This window comes from Carassius auratus, unplaced genomic scaffold, assembly GCF_003368295.1.
Source record: "Carassius auratus strain Wakin unplaced genomic scaffold, ASM336829v1 scaf_tig00216160, whole genome shotgun sequence".
Taxonomy (NCBI): domain Eukaryota; kingdom Metazoa; phylum Chordata; class Actinopteri; order Cypriniformes; family Cyprinidae; genus Carassius; species Carassius auratus.
The window spans coordinates 607,590-621,009 of NW_020528434.1; positions in this window are offsets into that span (position 1 = coordinate 607,590).

Sequence of the window (13,420 nt, forward strand, 5' to 3'; positions counted from 1 at the left end):
CGTTTGCAGGTAGCATGCAGCATATTGCGCCAGCGTTTGACGTCCAGGGAACCACCCTCAAACTTCTGTATGACAATGTTTGGAAATGTGTTTATAACACTACTTCACTTTCTTTTTTATAACACTGGTAGCCTTTCAGTATACCCTTGTGAAAAAATAAGTGTGCTTAACTGTTTGAAGGAAAAAAAAAAAGAAGTATTTAAAAAAACGTAAAAACTGTACTTGCAGATAATATTATATTATTTAAATAAAAGGACTGAAGTGTGTTTAGAAAATCACTTTCATGTTTCTTAACACAATATGTAAAGCTTTTTAAAAGAGCACTTTGTTACAATCTTAAATTAAAGGTTTTACTTTAAAGTATATTTAAAATGTATGAATGCTTTAAAGTACACTTATTTATGTGTTGACTAACATAGTCAAGAACATCTAATGTCATTTTTAAAGTAAAGCAATGTGTTTTTCCTAGATCTTATATTTTAAATTTTAGTAAATTGCTATTTCATCATTACTAATATATTTAAATACGTCATACAAGTTTCAGTAGAAATTACATTAAAGTATTTTTTAGTTTACCACAAATGTCCGTCGGTACATTTGTCAGTATACCTCAATATTTATATTAAATCATAATAATCAAAGATAATAGAATAAATTATGAAATGACATACACTGTAAAAAAAAAACAAAAAAAACAATCTGACCTCTTCTAATTTTCAAACCCACTTAAGCAGGACTTAAGTATGTCTTTATACACTGTATATAAAAAAAAATAAAAAAAAGTCTCCAACTCAAACATTTATAGTGACCAAATTGAATTAGTGTGAATTTATTTTTATAAAGTTCCAAAAATTGTGTTTATTTTATATTTAAACAATAATACATTTTCATTGAATTGTAAAAAACATGCAGCTAAGTGTTTGGATATATTACATTCAGTATGCACTTCAGTGTATTCTTTAAAAATGTATTATTTCTCTTATAACTATACTTATTTTCCACAGGGGTATGAATTTACTTTCAGTATATAATAATAGCTTTCCTATTATTAGACAATATTGCTTCTTTCTCAATTACTGATCAGCCATATATTTGATGACTAAATTAGCTTGGTAGCAATGTGTTTAAAACAAAGCCCCATTAAATATTATCAGCTATATTCAGTCTTTGTATATAGTTAGTATTATTTGGGAGTTCGAGAATTTCTTGTAGCTCCTAGACCCTTTCATAAGCTCATATTTAATTTTCACCTAGTGGAGAGATTGCAGCTCACACTAGGGGAGCTATTTAGTTTTGTAGAGCGAGACACTAGAGCTGAAGGATTGGCAACAATTTACCTCCACTAAATAGATGGCCATAGGTTTGTGATTGTTTTCTGAAGATTTGATCAGGATTTAGCCGCCTAAAACATTGAATCAAGAGCTAGACTCTTACATGTAAGTTATTTAAGTATATTTAGAAGACATTAGCGATATTGCAACTAAGTATGGTGGTTATTTAATGCCATTGATAATTATGCATTAAAAATAGTCAAACCTTATTGTTGTTTTAATGTTTAAAGCAAAAAATTTACATACATTTACATTTTGCTAAATAAATGGCCAGTGAGCAAAGTATTTTTTTTTTCCAGAAATATTTTTTGTAACAGCTATACTGATTGACATTTCTCATGAAGTGCATTATAAATGCCTTTGTTCTACAAATGATCAGACTAATTTGATAGCAAGAATGCTCAAGAATCACCAAATGGTGTTAGAGGAGCAATGCTGCGGTTTCACATATCCATTTCACTTCTAAGATGTCAAAGTTGCATTGTCTTCATTAAGCAAGCTGAAGAACTTCTACAAACCTTGGAAACACACCACCGCTCAATAAACCCTTAAAGTCCTAGAGCTGGAGGATGTGTTATGATCAAGGTTATTTTTTTACAGTTTGTGGACTGGTTTGGAGCAAGGTGTTCAAGAGCTGCATGCTTAAGTTTCTTTTTGTCTTTCTAATGATCAGAGCTAGCGTTAAAGCAGTGCAAAATTACGGCCATTGTTTCAGCTTACATGAAAGATTTGCATGCATTCAGACACTTGCAGTTGCTCAGACAAAGAGGCCTTTTCTTGAGTAATTGGTGATTACTTGTGGAACAGGCTTGTCTGTGTGCATGTGTGTGGAGGGCTGCTGGGATTGGGGGGGTCTGTGGTCTGCTGACAGCATGTGGTTGTGATTTGTAAGAGGAAGGTGTGCCACTGTGCTTCAGGTGTGACAGAGAGCCCCAGTTGTTCTTCTGTGAACTACTAGTCTACCCAACATCTACCCAGCAGAGGTGACTAAACTCCCATAAGAAAGAAAAACCAGTTCTCTGTAAACTCAACTAATGAGTATAAGTGATTAAATTGAGAAATTTGTTACCAATGTATTTTGATTGTCCACTTTAGACATTCTTCTAACTTTAGTATGACTTTAGTAGTATCTGATTACATGTCATCTGGATTACACAATCAGATTCAAACAATGCGATACTTGTAATCAGATTATATCACATTCTAAAATACTCATAATCTGACTACATTTACTTATGTGTTGATTACGTGATTACACGATTCCACACAATAGCGATAATCTATTCATTATTTATCGATTAGCCTTAATTCCTCTTTTTCATCTTTTAAATTTTTCTTTTGTAATATTTGCAGCACATTCAGAAAATTTAAATGACCCAACAGTTTTGTGAACGTTCACACAAAGACCAGGTGGCTGGCTGTAATTACACAGACAACTGAGAGGCCCCTTCAACATTCGACAACTGGATTTACACAAATCATTTACATCTTAAGAAGTGTTTTCTCAGCATTTCAACGTTGCATCAACTTCTGATTTGAATCATCACTCAGTAGGTTATTTAACCATGCATTATTTTTTTTCTTTGGAAGGCTCTTGTCTTTTAAACACTTTCAAGTGCACAAATTCGCATTATTATTTCTTATTTACATGTAATGCAGGGTTTCCCAAACATTTGAGTCAGTTTAACAAGTTTAAAGTGAACTGTTGAAATAAAGTGCAACCAGAAATTCTCCTGAAAAAGGCTCCAGCAGCATTCCCACGAGTCTTCTCAAGTTTCAGAAGACATCAGCGTTACAGACTGTTCTCAAATTTGCCAAAATACCAAAGCTCGAAGTCAAACGTTTGAGATCTCGTTATGAACTTGAATATTTAGCTTCAAATTCTTCCATGACCAAATGATCTAAGCTAATGCTATGCTGTATATGAACACAACTGTCTCATTTTTGTCTACTTGGTCACACATTAGTTTGACAACCAATTCTCACTAATAACTAACTATTTACTATGACTTTTGCCTCCATAAGCTCCTAATTTGCTGTTTATTAATAGGTAGTAAGGTAGTTGTTAAGTTTAAGTATGGGGTGGATTAAGGAATCTAAAATATGGTCATGCAGAATAAGGCATTAATATCTGCTTTATAAGTACTAATAAACAGACAATATGCTAGTTATATGCATGCTAATAATCAACTAGTAAGAATTGGTGCTTTAAATAAAGTGTTACAGATTGAGCATCATGATTTTGCTCTGGGTGTACGTACTGTGGAAATCTGGCGAACCCAAACACAACATGTGGATGGAGATATCTTTGCATCAGAGGAGCGTCAGTCTGCTTTTCACCTGAACCCTTTGGCTTTTCCTCTTCAAACCTCCCGATTAGCATGAATGAGTTTTACTGTCTGTTCTTTCTTGGCCTCCCGCACACTTTTCAGGTTGTCCATTTCTCTGTTTCAGTGGCTGGTCAGGTTAATTAGTATGTAAAGCAGCTGATGGAATTCAAAAGCAGAGCCACTAAAATGACAAACATCAAAGGTTTTGCACCTGCACCAATGACAATGGCCTTAAGTACGGGCCTAACCTTGGGCAGAATGGTTGATCCATCACCTTTAAAGTGGCTTTCTGAATTTCTTTGCTGGGTCACTGCATCTTGCGTCTCTGATTTGCCGAGCCAATCGCTCTGAGGCTTGGCCAAGAGCCAATGTCTGATGCATTCCAATAATTCATCCACCCCGAGTTCTCCCAAAATGTGTTTCCTCTTCTTCCTCATCATCATCTTCTTTTCCTTTTGGTGAGCAGACTGAGGGATCGTGATTTAATTGTACGTCTTGCTGTTTTTCAGGCTGAATGGGTAGAAGGCCAATACGCAATAGTTTGAACCCCCTCTTAGAGAGGTGGAGACCCCCGGCATGGAGCCAAGATTGAGTTCTTATATTGTTTCCCTGGAAACTGAGTTTTTCATGAAGCCCTCACGGTTGTCTTATGTCATGCACAAGACTGTTCGCAAGAACACAGTATATGTCTGATATCAAATTGGGGTGTTTTTTGTTTTTTTTTCGTCTTCTTCTCAAAACACTGTTGGTCACAAGTTCAGCTCTTCCCAACATTTTCTAAAACCATCGATCATTCACAATCAACACTGAGACTCTCAAATCGGTTAATTACTACAGGTTATTATTCCAGCACCTGCATGTTTTTAGTCAAAGTAATTAGGAATAGCAATAGAATAGTGAGAATTGTTGCATACAGCTAATAGGTTTTGAAATTGTTTTCTGTTTAATTTTCTACACTTTTCTACTGTTTTAGATTTTTCATTATATATATATATATATATATATATATATATATATATATATATATATATATATATATATATATATATATATATATATATATAATTACTGAACGGACCCTTTGATCTTCTTGCAAGTTAGTTCTAACCATCCTTTGTGTGTTTTCTTTATTCTGGGAACAGATTTGTCTTCTGGGCATGATTGTAAAGATTAAGGATGAGGAAAGAAAGCATGAGATCTCAAGATTTCAGATTACATTTTAATCTGGCCTCAAAGCAGATTTCTACATCATGAAGCATCAGTGTGTTCAAACATTGGATGAGGATTTTTAATAGAATCACTCTCTTTGCTCTCTGGCCAAAAGACTGTGAATATAAATATATTAAACTCGGCTGTTATGTGATGTGTTGAATGCAAGGTTGGGCTGGTTAGACAGGCCTTACGACAATATACCAATAACATATTTCACAGGAGTTTATGTTGTCATGGAACTTGGCACTGCTTTCATTTATTGACTCAAAGTCCCTTTATGTAATGCTAAGATTCTGGACTCACATGCTAAGGGAAGCCATAAAAATTAAAACTTTGACATACACTAATCAAGTAGCATAACATGTTCAAGTACCAGTGTAAATTAGTTGTACATTATTTAGTTTTTTCATTTAATCAACAAATTAAAAGCAATGCAATAATTAGTAGTGTAATGTACACATACAGAAATACAATAAGTGATATATTCCTATTTCTTAGCATTCTGTTAATGAGAATTAAAAAATAAAATAAATTTAAAAAATTAAAAAATCCTTTTTCTGTTTTATTTTATTTTATTTTATTTTATTTATTTTATTTTATTTTATTAACTAGTTGATTATTATCATGCATATTGGCTGTTTATTAGTACTTATAAAGCACATATCAATGTCTTATTCTGCATATTTTACATCTCTAATCACACCAATAACTAAACTTAAAAACTACCTTACTAACTATAAATAAATAAGCAGCAAATTAGGAGTTAATTGAGGAAAGGTCATACTTAATAGTTAGTTAATAATGCTGGTCCCCAAACTAAAGCGTGACCTTTGCTTTTGCTTTTAGTCAAATATAAATTTAAATTTAAATTTGTTTAGAAGAGTAAAGCAAGGCAGGATAAGTCAACTACCCCTGTAAACATACTGCCGGGGTTAAAAACGCTTACATTTACTGGTCTCAGTTTTGATGCAAAATAAAATCAAATACATTACACACACACACACACACACACAAACCTTTAACATGAATGTTTGCCACTCAAGATGTCTTACGAGAGGCTTATTTTTCCAAGAAAGAAAGAAAATATCCTACACATCATCTCAGACACAAAGTTGACTGTGAAAATGGTTATCAGGTTAGCCACAAATAATAATGGCATTTCTAGCAGCCACTCTTCAGTGGGCCTCAGAGCTCAGACTAAGCCCTGGCCAGCGTCAACCCCCCCAGACCACAGCTCTTCAACTCAGCTCCCTGGGAAAGCCAGCTTCCTTCCCCATGTGTTTTTGCCATCAGCCTTGCACTAGGCTAGCACTCTACCATTTATCTGTGTCTATAACACTTAGCATTCGGTTCTGGTCACACCTCTTCACACAGGGAGAGGCCGTAAAGCTGCGGAGAGAGGAAAAAAGCATGCACGGTGCTCAGTTAAGACAGCCGCTTAGTCCAGACCGGGACTCACGTTACCCCCACCACCATGTCATTCAATCCTGCAACTGTAAATTTTACATAAAGCGTGTGAAATCACAGATGCCTGTGCCACAATGGGGTTGTAAAACGTAATTCGTTCTGTAACTCATGACTTATTTCCCACTAATGCACTTGAGAGATATTGCTCTATTAACTGGTTTAGAAGTTGGTTTAAAGATTGAAATATGCTATTGCTCTTATTTAGCACTGATCATCTTTTAACATTCATTTTTGACGAGAAACATTAATCTGGTGTCCAAATGGATTTAGGCAGCTAAGTCACACTTAAAAATGCATGAATGTGTGGGTTTTGCAACCCTTGTGAGAAATAAGTGTGCTTAATTGAATTGGATGTGCTCTTGTAGTGTGCTTTAAATCTTCAAAAAAAAGAAAACTTGAACTTTTTTTAACACACTTAAATACATTTAATATATTTCAAATATACTAAAGTGCAACTTCTTTGCCCATGTGTGATTAAAAATACATTTAAATATGAGATATATATAATACATTTCAGTTACATTAAAAATAATTATGAAATAACATATAATGAAGTATTTTAAATGAGTTTTTTTTTATTACACTGGACATTTTTGAAAATAAGGCATTTTAATAACCAACTAATAACCTCTTCATTACCATTAAAGTGAAATTAAACATAGGAGTCTGATAAAAATGCTAATTTAAAAGGAAAGATCTCTGAAAAATTTCAGATTTAGAGGTTTTTGCATCTGAAATTTTCACTTAAAGATGCTCTTAACTGGATCAAAATGCACTCTTCAATTCAAGCTATAATATACTTTCATTTATTGCAAATAACATGCAATCAAATAGATACACTTCACTGAAAAAAATGCTATTATTTCATGATTTACTCACCCTCACGTTGTTTCAAACATATATGAGTTTTTTTCTGCTGTTGAACACAAAATACTTATTTTAAAGAATGTTGGTGACCGAACAGTTAACGGTAGCCATTGACTTTCATAGGATTATTTTTTTCTATGCTATGACTGTCAATGGCCAACATCAAATGTTCGGTCCCCAACATTCTTCAACATTCTTCTTCTTCCTTCTGTTCGTTTAGTGACGGTGTAATAAATGTCTTGTGCACCCGTAGGAGTGTAGGAGGGACATTAAGAGTGGTCCCTTGTAAACTGAGCTGCTAAGTTTAATTGATCTAAAAGAATTTAATGTGGCGTAGTGAATCGTTGCCGGCAGTGTAGATTTATCTGCTGGCCTCAATGAGAACATAATAGTGAAGAGGTTTAGTACTGGATATTTAATTATAGCAACAAAAGTGATTTATTCTGTTTTATCCAACTTAAATTACAATGCTAGATTTAAGCTGTTGATGCTTGCGACGAAACGGGGAAAGGTAGTGAAAATAAATATGTAAAAATATTAAATGCCAATATTATAAAACCCCCAAATCAGAATATTTCATTATATATATATATATATATATATATATATATATATATATATATATATATATATATATATATATATATATATATGGTCACACTTTATTTAAAGGTCCAATTATCAAACATTTAACTACGACTTTTGCCACAATTAACTCCTAATTAGCAGCTTATTAATAGGAAGTTGTTAAGTATGCTTAGGGATTTAGAATGTGCTCATGCAGAATGTGCTAATGTGCTCATGCACTTATAAAGCACCTGTTAAGGCATTAACAGGTGCTTTATAAGTACTAATAAACAACCGATATACATGCTAATAAGCAACCAGTTAATCATGAGAAATTTGATCTTTAAAATAAAGTGTCACCATAATAACTCCCATAGTCTTTAAAATATGTTTAAAATGTACAGACAAGCATTTATGGTGAAATATACTTCAGGTTCATTTCTAATTAAACATGTCATACAGTATCTCACATGAGTGCTATAGACCCCTCTTCTCTTCCACTGCCGATGTTTTGTACCACCAAAGTGAACTTTAATGTTATTTCCATTACATATAGCACCACAATATGAAAACTACAGTGCAGGCTACAGTAGCTGTTCTGCGGTTCTATTTCTCCTCTGCCCAAAATTGGCCCTGCATTTTGAAGGCTGATAAATAGTAGTCAGCTGTGAACAAATAAATAAGTTGAACCACTTGACTTACCAAAGAAAAAGCATTGTGTGGGTTCTTGGGTTGGGGTTGTTTATGTGTTATTTGGTTTATATATTTTCTACAGCCCATATAGACATGGTCTGGCTTTCATGGAGGACCTTTCAAATGTAGCAAGACATAGAGAGGAAAGACTGTTTTATATTGATTTATTTCAGTGTGAGTTTCCAACCATGGTAGAGGTTATGTCCATCTATGCTGAGAAGGAGAAGAAACGAGAGTAAGAGACATTTTCCTGCGTTCCTGATCTGCTTGTGTCAGTGGGTTTCTGTCCAATGTGAGGGGAAAAAAAGCTGTTGTTACTTCTTCAGCATGCAATAAATGTGCAGTAAAGTTGGCACGGACCATATGCACAGTGTGGGTTACGCTCCATATACTTTAATGATACACCAATCTAGGTCATATATTTTCAAATATTCCTCTCTTATGTGCAGATATTCATATTTGGGGGCGGCTGAACATGGTGCTTTTTTACAGTTGTGAATGTGATGGCCCTGTGAAGAATGAGATGTAAATGTCCTAAATGAAATCTCTCTTGTCCCCTAAAAGGCAGGCAAAAAGAGAGATAGAGAGACGGAGATGAGAAAAAGTAAATGAAGAGAAAAGAGCCAGTGAGGAAACAAACCTAATTTATTATCAGCAAGAATCAGCAGCAGATGTCAGAGTCTGACTGACCCTCTGCAGCCGATTAGGGACATGCACGCAAAGATCTCTCTCTATCTGCTTGTCTTTCTCTCGTCATCTTCAGACCTTCATGTGCAAACACCTCTTCATCTTTGTCTTAAAGTCTCCTCATCTTTTCTGTCCTCACAGCCTCACAAACAAACCAATGTACTGCATACAGAAACATGCATTGCTGAGTGAAATACTTGTGTCATTACACTTGAGGAAATGTAAATAATTCCTGGAGATCTTTACGTTTTTAGTGATGAGTTGTGAAAGCCTTTGAACTTTAGATAAGACATTATTTTTCAAGCTTTACACCATGCACAAATTGGTCATATTGTTTTAAGTGAAGCCACATGCAGTAAACAAGTACCAGAAATGATAGGGAAGAAATGTAAACAGTCATGGGTAAAATCAGTGAAGTGATAAATCAGCTGGATCTGATTCATCTCTGCCTGAAACATGGAGCACTTCTTGCACAATCATGTATGACAACATCTCATGAAAATTTAAGTTCTATGAAGTCTATTGCCTGCTGCACAAGCTTAAGCCACTGTTTTGAGCTACATGCTTTTGGCAAGCAAATATTACTCGTGAGCTGTTATTTCTCACCACAGAAGGGTATATTTAGGTTAGTGGGTTACAGATGTTTGACCGGCGTTCATAACACTAAGCAAACTGAAGCATGAGGCCAGACGCATAAGCAATGTTTTATGTTTCCAGTTTCTCATGTGGCCTTGCCCAGTTTCAGAAAACAGCATCTGGCCTGCCAGTCTCAGAGTTATGAAACTTAATGCAACCAATAGTGGAATGAACACAAACACAGCTGAGGATCAGCGGTCAGAGGGACTCGCAGAAGGTGTCTGATGAACGACTGTAATGGCATATATCTTACAGTTTGTATATTTGATTATGTTAATCGGAGTCTGTGGTGGTTCCTTCCTCCTTAAACCCGAGACGAGGAGTTTCCTTCGCTCTAAACATTTTTCTTTTTCTCAAATCTTTCCAAAATCTCAAGACAGATTGCAATTAAATAGCTGTGCTGAGGAGTCACCTCGACAATATAAACCAAGGAGGTTTACTTTATATTTTATATCAAGCAAGCGTTACATCTCTGTAGCATCTCTAGCACTTTCTTGGGGCAGGACTTCATAAAATTGAGTATGGGTTCTCAGTTCTGCTGACAGGGTTGTTGAACCAATCGCCTGATCTGTTCATGTCATGTGACTCCTTAGTTTAGAGCAGTAGGAAGATGACATCATTACAGCAGTGATTGGTTGATGGAACTGTAAAAACCTACACAGAGCCAAAGCGTTGTTGATGTTGTAAACAGTGAAGCTCAATATATATGTTGTCACAGGCTGAAGAATCACATGACAAAGATTGCTAGATAAATTCCCTGGAGGGTGGGTTTATTTACAAAAGGGAGTGATAGAGGGAAAAGTCTGTCAGTCTGGGGATGGTAGATGGTGGTTCTCAACTGTTTTACCCGTAACAGCCTGGAGAGGTCAGCCATTAGCTGGGACATAAAGGGGGAACCCTGATCAGTCAGGATCTCTGCTGGGATGGCGACTTGCTTGAGAGCAAGAAGAGTTCCTGGGCGTTGACTTTGGCAGAGGCTTTTTGGAGGGGAACTGCCTCTGGTTACAGGGTGGCATAGTTAACGATCACCAGGATGTTCGTGTCCCCGGGCAGACTTAGGCAATGGCCCCACAAGGTCCATCCTGGTGTGCTCAAAGGGCACCTCAATGATGGGCAGTGGTATCAGCAGACTGGAGGGAGGCATCCTGGGTGACGTCACTTGGCAGTATGGGCTGGCTTGGCAGAACACATTCTCTTCTGCTTCCAAGCCATGCCAGTTGAAGCGGTGGCAGATCCGTTGAAGTGCCATGCCAAGGGATGGGAGTGCGCCAGCTCCAGTATGGTCTCTGTCTTTGTGCGTGGCACCACCAAAAATAATTTTTCCTCCCCCCTTCTCTGAGTGACAAAATACAGCAGGCCATTTTGGACAATGAAATGCAGGAGAGGATGGGGGCCAGGCTGAGCTTCTTTGCCTTTGATGACCCTTTGATGTCCAGCAATGCTTTAGCCTGTTGTCCTCACATTGTTCCTTTCCAAATGAGCCCCCTCCCGTCACCTGTTGGAACACAGCATATAAAAGGTTAGGATTTTGATAGGGGGACTCACTCACCATGGGTTCATCCCGCGGAGAGGGAGCCGCCGACCTACTCACTGGTCGCTGGGTGCCCTCCGGTGCGCATCGCTCTTGGACCTCCCTCTGGTGAAATGGAGGCACTCGCCACTCCCGATGTCGGGCAGCATCTGCCAGCAAGATAGCCTCCACGAGTTCCAAGGTGGTGGTCGGGTTCCTCGGTCCAACTGCCTGTCATTGAGATTGGGGAAGGGCTCAATGAAGACAATCTATCACAACTCATTCCGCCACCTGACTGGACGAAGGAGCGCCCTCCAGTAGCCAGTGCTTAGGCAGCCAGTGAGTTAGGCAGCCTGGGCACGGGCTGGCAGACGGAGCTTATACTCCCACTCGTAGAGGTACTGAGTGGCACAAATCGAGAATAGAATAGGATTTCCTTCTTGACCTCCTCATACTGCGGCGGGAATGGCGAAGTATGTACACTGGGCTTCACCCATCTGCAGGGGAGCCAGCACCCGTGCCCAATCATCAGGATGCCATCCTTCAGAGGTTGCCGATGTTTCAAACATCTGCAAGAATGCTTCCACATCATCGTGGGGAATCATTTTGGGTAGCAGTTTAACGGCTTGTATTCTGGGCTCTGGCAGCGGAATGTGTTGAGTGGTGGTGGTACAAAGAGCCACGATCTCCTGCTCTGTCTCTTGGGTGGCGAGGTGCTCAACAATCTCCTGCTGGTTGATGCTAACCTCTGTGAGCCACTGGAGGATTTTGTCCATGTCAGGGAAGGAGCGCTCGCCTGACAGGAAACAGTAGACACAAAGAAAAAAAGAGGTGAGGTGAAGGAGATCACTTTATGTCAATACTTCACTGATCTGCCCACATTTTCCATCAGTGTCACAAAGTGAAAGAGAAAAGGTCCAGGTGGGTGCTTCAGTGCCATGAGTGCTCACTTCCTTCTTCCCAGTGCAGAGGGTCCATGCTGTCCTCCTGTGACACTGGTTGGTAACACGCTGCTGTCTGTGGGAGAAATGAAAGGGTGCATTAATGCTCAGTCTCATGTAGAAGTGTTTAAAATGTGGCAGGGCTTGCGTGGCCTATGTAGTCGTTGGAGATGAGCTGCAGCCTGGGATGAAGACGGGCAGGTGTTCCTTGCTTGTTTCCAGGGCATCGCTGATGAAACACAATTTATATATTTATTCAAAATGTTTTGGTCACACTTCAAAGGCCCATTTATCAGGATTATTATACTTTTAGAGCGCAGTTTTAAGGGTTCTAGGGGTTAAGGAATCTAAAATGTGATTATGGAGAATGAGGCAATAAAATGTGATAATTAGTAAAAGTACTAATGAACAACCAATATGCTAGTAATATGCATGCAAATAAGCAACTGGGCCCGGTTTCCCGATAATGCTCACTCTTAGCGTGCTAAGAAGACCTCGAAAGATATATCTTACCAAAGTTGTTTATGTTCCTAAATGTGTTCCCCGATGTGTCACTTAGGAAGCTTCTTAGCACGCTGCCTCTTACATCCGAGGTTACAAGAGCGCTGTCCAATTAGTTGCTGAATTAGTTGGCATCGATTGCTCATGAATCGATTTTCCACTTCACGCGATGGTGCAATACAGCGTTAAGAAAGACAACACGCTCTATGCAAATGAAACATTCCTCAAATTATTACAGTAACATTTATTTTAACATAGTTTAAGTTATCAGTAGTAGTAAAATATAGACTATAAATTAAATTATCAAATGGTCAGTAATATGTTCACACGATATGTTGTGACGGTTAGACGAACCGATTATCCCTCGCTAATCATCCATCCCGTTGTTGTGCCACTCGTGCCACTTCTTGACATGGGTTTAACAACTAAAAATTATGTAATACACTTTTATGTAAAAGGTACTTTACAATCAGAATTGATTGGCAAGCGGCTGCAGTTACTTCTGTTTAATGCGGTATTGATTGCCATTGGTTAATGTTTTCAATAAAAAGCAACTTATCTACAATAAACAGAGAGAGACAGAGTTAGATACAAAATATGCTGGGGAAGCAACGTAAAAAAGAACACCAAGCCTTTCGTCAGAGGAACTTGAAGTTTTGCTGGACATTGCCACCAGGT